Raw genomic sequence first — 7,608 nt, forward strand, 5'->3', positions numbered from 1 at the left:
ACTGACATTGGCCAAAAAGTAGAAACAACCCCAAAGGTCCATAAGATGATGAATGGATAAATAAAATGTGGTACATCCATACAATAAAATATTATTGAGCAATAAAAGCAAGGAAATACTGATACATGTTAGATGTACCTTGAAAATATTATGCTAAATGAAAGAAGGCAGTCACAAAAGATACCATATTGTGTGATTCCACTGACATGAAATGTCCAGAAAAGGGACATGTACACAGTTAGGAAGTGGAGTCATGGTTCCTTCAGGCTGGGAAGATCAGCAAAAAAAAACTGGCACAGGGTGATTTCTTTGGAGGGTGATGAAAACGTTCTAACGTGGTAATGCCTGTATAATTCTTTAAACACAATAAAGTTGCTGAAGTGTACAGTTTAAACGAATGAACTGCATGGTATGTTCATTAGATATCAACAAACCTGTCACCAAAAACAACGGATGCTTTGGGGTCATTAATACTGTGCTGCTTAGCTTCAGATCACCAGCCAGGGTTCAAGACAGAAAGAGTCAAGAGTGTGCCCTTTTTATCTCAAAATGATATAGGGAAAAGCTGTCTTTTTTACTGGTGTCCAACTTAAAAAATTAATAGACAAATCTGTGTTTCTCTTCCCAAAGCATGGAATGATTTTTATTTCCCCAAATTAAGTGATTTTGGGGTTCTAAAACTGATTAAAAATTACCTTATGTATTAGCATATTAATTTGAATATCCATTTCAGTTTGCCTGGTTTTTAAATCTCCGTGGAAACTAAGCTCTCCATGTTCATATTCATTTAACTTCCTTCTTGTCATTTTTAAGAGTTTCTTAAATCTGTAGAAATGTATAGAATGAGTAAGTTATTTAAAAGCAGATATTTAATAATTAAACAGATATATGTTCTATCAGATAAAACAAACAAATCTATAAATTATAATCCTTTCTCATTGTTCAAACTTAATACTCCTTGAAAGCATAATAACTAAATTCTAATCTTAGATTATGAAGAAAAATTTTATCACATTTAAATATACTGTGTGTGATATATGTAATATATGAGTTCGTATAAATAAGTTAACGTCAATTTTTAGCATGCTAGTGTGAAATATTAATTTATTATTAAATATTATTATAAACCACAGATCAGTATTCAAAATAAAATTGAAGAGATATTATATATGAATGTTTTCTGAAAAGACACAAGACACATTTATTCCTACTGACCACAACCTCTACAAAAAGAAAAGGAAGTAGACACAAAAAACCAACAAGATTCTTACTCAAAATTGAAAAAAAAAAAAATTGGAGCCTGAGTTAAGCAGGAAATAACCCAGGCTGAGAGTTTTAGAAGAAAGGAAATCAGAAGAGAGAGAGGGGTTACCAGTCTCTTCAAGACTGTTTTAAGAGATGTAGAAATCTTGCCTAGCACATTGTTAACAAAATGCAAAGCAATGTAGAGAAAATTAAAAGAGAAAAATATTAATTAGAATCAGAGAAGAATCCTTTGTATAATCATCCCTTGGCATCCACAGAGGACTGGTTCAATGTTCATCGCAGCACTGTTTATAATAGCCAGGACATGGAAGCAACCTAGATGTCCATCAGCAGATGAATGGATAAGAAAGCTATGGTACATATACACAATGGAGTATTACTCAGCCATTAAAAAGAATACATTTGAATCAGTTCTAATGAGGTAGATGAAACTGGAGCCTATTATACAGAGTGAAGTAAGCCAGAAGGAAAAACATCAATACAGTATACTAACGCATGTATATGGAATTTAGAAAGATGGTAACAATAACCCGGTGTACGAGACAGCAAAAGAGACACTGATGTATAGAACAGTCTTATGGACTCTGTGGGAGAGGGAGAGGGTGGGAAGATTTGGGAGAATGACATTGAAACATGTAAAATATCATGTAAGAAACAAGTTGCCAGTCCAGGTTCGATGCACGATACTGGATGCTTGGGGCTAGTGCACTGGGATGACCCAGAGGGATGGTATGGGGAGGGAGGAGGGAGGAGGGTTCAGGATGGGGAACGCATGTATACCTGTGGCGGATTCATTTTGATATTTGGCAAAACTAATACAATTATGTAAAGTTTAAAAATAAAATAAAATTTAAAAAAAAAAATCCCCCAACACTCCGTGGATACAAAATCCATGGATGCTCAAGTTTCCCTAAGGACATCTTCCCTATACTTTCAGTCATCCCTAGATCACTTACATTATCTAATACAATGTAAATGCTTTGTAAATAGTTATAAATACAGTGTAAACACTATTGAAATAGTTGCCAGCTTGAGACCAATCCAAGTTTTGCTTTTTGGAACTTTCTCAATTTTTTTTTCCCCTGAATACTTTTGATCTTGGGTTGGCTGAATCTTTAGATGATGAGGGTTAACTGCACTCAGCAAAAAAAAGAAGAAGAAGAAGAAGAAGAAGCAGTTTTTTTATCTTACTGATCAAAACATGGTCACTAATTTTATTATTCTTTAAGTTACACATATATTCTTGTATGTACATTTTACAACTAAAATTTTGGGGCAAAAAGAAAATATAAGCCAAATTAAGATACTTTTTAATGTTGTTCAACAATAACACAGGTAGGATTTTAGATAATAAATTACTTGAATGATGAAGGGAAGGAACATAATTAAAAGAAGGTAGGATTACCAAAAAGAACAAAGATACTTTGCAGAAGTAAAATTCAGCATAGATGGTGAAGAAGAGAGTGACATTACTATATGCAGAGGCATGGTTGTTACTGTTTTAGAAATCATTACAGATAAGTATAACACTGCTGCACTCAAAAACATTTCAGATTGTGCTGACTTTCCACAGTAAACTTTGAAATAGGATAATGTGTTTAATTATGAAAATGCACATAAAAATGAATTTGTGTCTAAGGTTTTAAATAAAATAAAATTATATTTTATTAGTAGTTGAGATTATCATAAATATTAAAATCTTACCCAGTAATCTCTTTTTCTAACTCACTGTTTTTCTTCTTTTCTTGGTCCAAGCTATTTTCCAGAGATTATTTTAATTCAATGTATTTCTTTAATTGTTCCTTTTCATCCTCGGACTTAGAAAAAAATAATTTAAGAAAATTATTTTTAAACACCTAGAGAGATTTATATACTTTCTTAAAAATATTATTTCTCAGGAGTTCACAAGTTAATATGAATTTATAGTAAACACAGTTTTAAACCTGATTGATGCCAATAACAGATTTCAAAATTGATGACTTTTCCTAAAACAACTTAAAATGATTTTTCATTTCATCATTTTTCTGGAATTTAAATTGCCAGCATTTATTTGTTAAAAATAGAGACTTTTACACAGAAAATATTAAATGTTAATGAAAGTTTTTTAAAACACTGCCTATATTTATATTTTACTTTCTAAAGATGCTCTAAAATCATTTTCATCAATGGTTCAAGATATTCCAGGTTTTGTTAAGTCACACCATACTAAAATAATCTTTGAAAAATTCCCATGCAACCCCCAACTCTTAAAGAAAAAAATCCAACAAATGAAAAATACAGTCGTTCAGAAAAATGGTTCTATACAGACATAGTGTTCATTCTTAATGAAGAGAACAAACCACAATATTTAAAATGATTCATTCTCAGAAATCTCACAGAGAGATCTGGATTACAAAAGAAACTCAAAATTCTCAATCAAATAATTACTCAAATTTCTGGACTCAAATAGATGTTTGTGTACCAATGTTCAAAGCAGCATTATTAATGATAGTCAGAAGGTGGAATTTCATTGACAGATGAATGAATAAACAAAATGTGGTATATATAAAATATTGCTTTTGGACTGTCACAATTTTTAAAATCTTACTATAAAAATCATTAAATTTATGAATTCAGTCGATTTCTTCTATAGAGGAATCAAAGTACTAGTAGCATGCAGTATCAATAAAAATACAACAAGCTAACCAATGAGACTTTTCATATTGTCTAAAATATTCTTATATATTACTAGCAAAAAAATTTAAATCCTTTCTCAGTATGACAGAAATTAAGAGGTTGACTTACCAATCTTGTACTTAACAGGTTTTTCTGAAGCTGTTCAATTTTATCCACTTGCTTTTTGGCTGTAGTTTGTAACTTGACATTTTCAATTTCAAGCCTAAAATGCAGATTTTAAAATAATTATTCTCACACATGGTTTTTTTTTTTTAAGATTTTTTTTTTTATGTAGAGCATTTTTTAAGTCTTTATTGAATTGACTGCAATATGCTTCTGTTTTATGTTTTTGTGTTTTGGCTGTGAGGCACATGGAGCCCCAGCTCCCCAACCAGGAATCAAACCCAAACCCTCTGCCTTGGAAGGCATAGTTTTAACCCTTGGACTGTCACGGCATTCCTTCACATGTAGATTTTTAAAATATCACATTGTTTTTGAACAGACATCTGCAGGTTCAATTACATAGATTCTTAGAATTTTGAAAAGTAGATGATTTGGCCACTGTACTGTTTTTCTATTTGTGACTAATTGCCTTCCCTAGTGGCTCAGATGGTAAAGAATCTGCTGACAATGCAGGAGACCCATGTTCGATCCCTGAGTCAGGAAGATCCCCTGGAGAAGGGAATGGCAACCCACTCCAGGTTTCTTGCCTGGAGAATTCCATGGACAAAGGAGCCTGGACAGCTAGAGTCCATGGCGTTGTGGAGTCAGACATGACTGAGCGATTAAAACTTTCACTTTTCACTTGTGGATAATGTGCAAAATATGGAAATAATGGGGGAAAATTATGCATCTCAAAACAGCTCAAAGCTGAAATGTTACACAGCTTCACGATAATGTGCTTATTATCACTATTGATCTATTCTCATATTATACTGTTTACCTGCTTTATATTTATTTTGTATGCTGCTTTAAATCATACTTTTGGACGGGATCTTGTGTTTTCTCAGCACATCTCACAGCCTCTGTAATTTGATTCTGTGCTTTTTGCAACTAAAAAAAAGAAAAAACAACTTTTTAAACTACTAATAACCTAGTAAATCCGCCACCATTGGTTTTTGTGTCTTCTGTCTGCATATTGTTAACAGCTGCTTTCCTGCCATACAGCAGAGATGAGTTGTTACAACAGACATCTTACAGTCCACAAAGTGAAAATATTTCCTGTCTGCCCTCTGCAGGTTACTGACCTCTCCACTAGCACTCAAACACAACATCATCCACGCTTTAAATCAGATTTTCTCAAATAAACACACAAATTTATAAACTACTCAAATGGAGAAAGACAGAAAAATACCTTATGGTAAACAATTTTTTTTTTAATCCAGGCTCCACATCGGCCATCACTTTAAATATCCACATATGTAAATGACCACAGATCTTCCAATGGTTACAAGAGCTAACACTGCTATTGGTGACAACCGGATGCTTCAGGAACTAGTGTGAGAGGCAGTAGATACACAGGAGCCAGAATGCGTGGGCCTGTGCCACAGTTCCATCAGTTCTGAGCTGTGTGTCCTGGAGCAAATAACTTAACCTTTCTGTATTTCAGTTTCTCCATCCATAATGGAGATAATGGTAGCATCAACCTCAGGGGGATGTTTGTGTCCTTTACATAATGTACTTTAGAGAAGGATATGGCTCCAGTATTGCCAGAAAGAAACCTACTCCAGTATTCTTGCCTGGAGAATCCCATGGACAGAGGAACCTAATGTGCTACTGTTCATGAGGTCATAAAGAATTGGACATGACTGACTAACCACATACATAAACTATTTAGAAGAGGAAATGTTCTAAAGTAAGGCCTGATCCCCCTGCCGTGATTCCAGAGCACTCCTGTGCTCGCCCTCACAAATCAAAAAGAGACCTGACTTCTCTAAGGCAACATGAGAGGCTCCCTGAGTTCCCCATGGTACCTGGAGTGGAATCCCAAGCCTCCAGCTGTGACTCGAGACAAACCAAAAGATTCCCCCGTTCACGCAAGATGAGGCCCTTTTCTCCTGCAGCACCTCGAGTGCAATTACAAGTTTCCTCTCAAAACTTGAGAGGAGGCTTGACTCCCTTCATACAACTCAAGGGGACCCAGAGATCCACATCAAAACTCTAGATGAAAGCCGATTTTCCCGCCACAACTCGACAAGAGCCCTGTGTGGCCAACCTCATCTGGAGATGAGGGCCCATTCCCTGCTTCAACTCAAGAGGAATCCCAACTTCCCCTCGCACCACAAGAGGAGGCCTGTGTCACCGACTGAATCTTGAGTGGAACCCAACAGATCCTGCTGCAAGGAAAACGGACACCGAGTTCCCACCTCACTGCAGATAAGTCCTGATTCCTCTGCAATGGCTCCAATGGAACACCGAGTATACCATCACAACAGGACGGGAGGCCTGTCGCCCCTGCCTATCCTCTTGAAAAAGCCCAAAATCCCTGCCTGAACTCGACAGGAGGCCTGATACCCCTTCGACAACTCGAGAGGAATGCAGAGTTCCATGCCTCAACACCAGACCTGGCCTGACTCCCAAGCTGAAACTTGATAGGAAGCCCAAGATCCCGGTCCCCACAGAGAGGAACACTGAGTTTCCCGACTGAACTAGACACATGGCCCTATTTGCCGGCAGTGACTTGAGAGGAATCCCGACGTGCCCCTCGCAACTTGTAAAGAGACTTGACTAATCTGAGGCAACACAAGCGGGTCCCTGTGCCCCATCGCTACTCGAGAGGAACCCCAAGCTTCCTGCCCCAACTCGAGAACAACCATGAGATTCTCCACTCAACGCGAGATGAGGCCCTTTTCCAGAGCAGTGTCTCGAGAGAAACCCCATGTTCCCTCTTGAAACGTGAAAGGGTACTTGACACCCTTGATGAAACTCAGGAAGGTCCCCGAGATACCCGTCCCCACTCGAGAGGAACACTGAGTTTCAAGCCACAACTCAAGAAGAGCCCCGTTTCCCCCCTCCTCAACTTGAGATGAGTGTCGATTTCCCTGTTTTTCGGGAAAGGAATCCCAACGTTTCTGTCACCCCTCAGGAGGAGGCCAGTCTCATCTTGAAACTTGAGTGCATCCCCAGGAGTCGTGCCTCAATTTGAAAAGACCCCAATTTCCCCATCCACTCCAGATAAGCCTGATTCCCTGGCACTGACTCGACTGGAACCCTGAGGATCAACTCAAAATACGAAGGGAGGTGTGAAAGCCCCGTGGCACCTTGAGAAAAAGCAACTGACCCCTGTGTCCACTCGACAGGAAGCCTGACAACCATTTTACACCTCGAGAGGGAAGTGGAGTTCCATGTCTCCACACGAGAAGAGGCCTGACTCCACTGTTGAAACTTCATAAGAACCCCGAGATCCATGGCAGAATTGGAGAGGAACCCTGAGGTTCTGGCCTCAACTCGAGATGAGGCCCTGTGCCCCTGCATCGACTGGAGGGGAATCCCAAGAGGCCCCTCGCAACTCGAATGGAGACTTGACTTTCCTGAGGCAACACAAGCGGGTCCCTGAGGTCCCCATCGCAACTCAAGAGGAACTCCAAGTTTCCTGCCGCAACTAGAGAAAACCCAGGAGATTCTCCCCTCAACGCGAGATGAGGCCCTTTTCCGCTGCAGTGTCTCGATTGAAATCCCACCTTCCCT

The 7,608-nt window shown here is 38.1% G+C and overlaps 1 long non-coding RNA gene across 1 annotated transcript; it reads right to left on the reverse strand.

The window, feature by feature from the left end:
- Nucleotides 1-699: 699 nt before the first annotated feature.
- LOC133241753 (uncharacterized) lies at nucleotides 700-4,144 on the reverse strand. The gene is made up of 3 exons (XR_009734679.1): nucleotides 4,051-4,144; nucleotides 2,971-3,083; nucleotides 700-825 (listed from the first exon to the last, which is right to left on the reverse strand). It is a non-coding gene; the product is annotated as an uncharacterized LOC133241753 (long non-coding RNA).
- Between the last annotated feature and the right edge of the window lie 3,464 nt (nucleotides 4,145-7,608).

This window comes from Bos javanicus, chromosome 29 (assembly GCF_032452875.1).
Source record: "Bos javanicus breed banteng chromosome 29, ARS-OSU_banteng_1.0, whole genome shotgun sequence".
Taxonomy (NCBI): domain Eukaryota; kingdom Metazoa; phylum Chordata; class Mammalia; order Artiodactyla; family Bovidae; genus Bos; species Bos javanicus.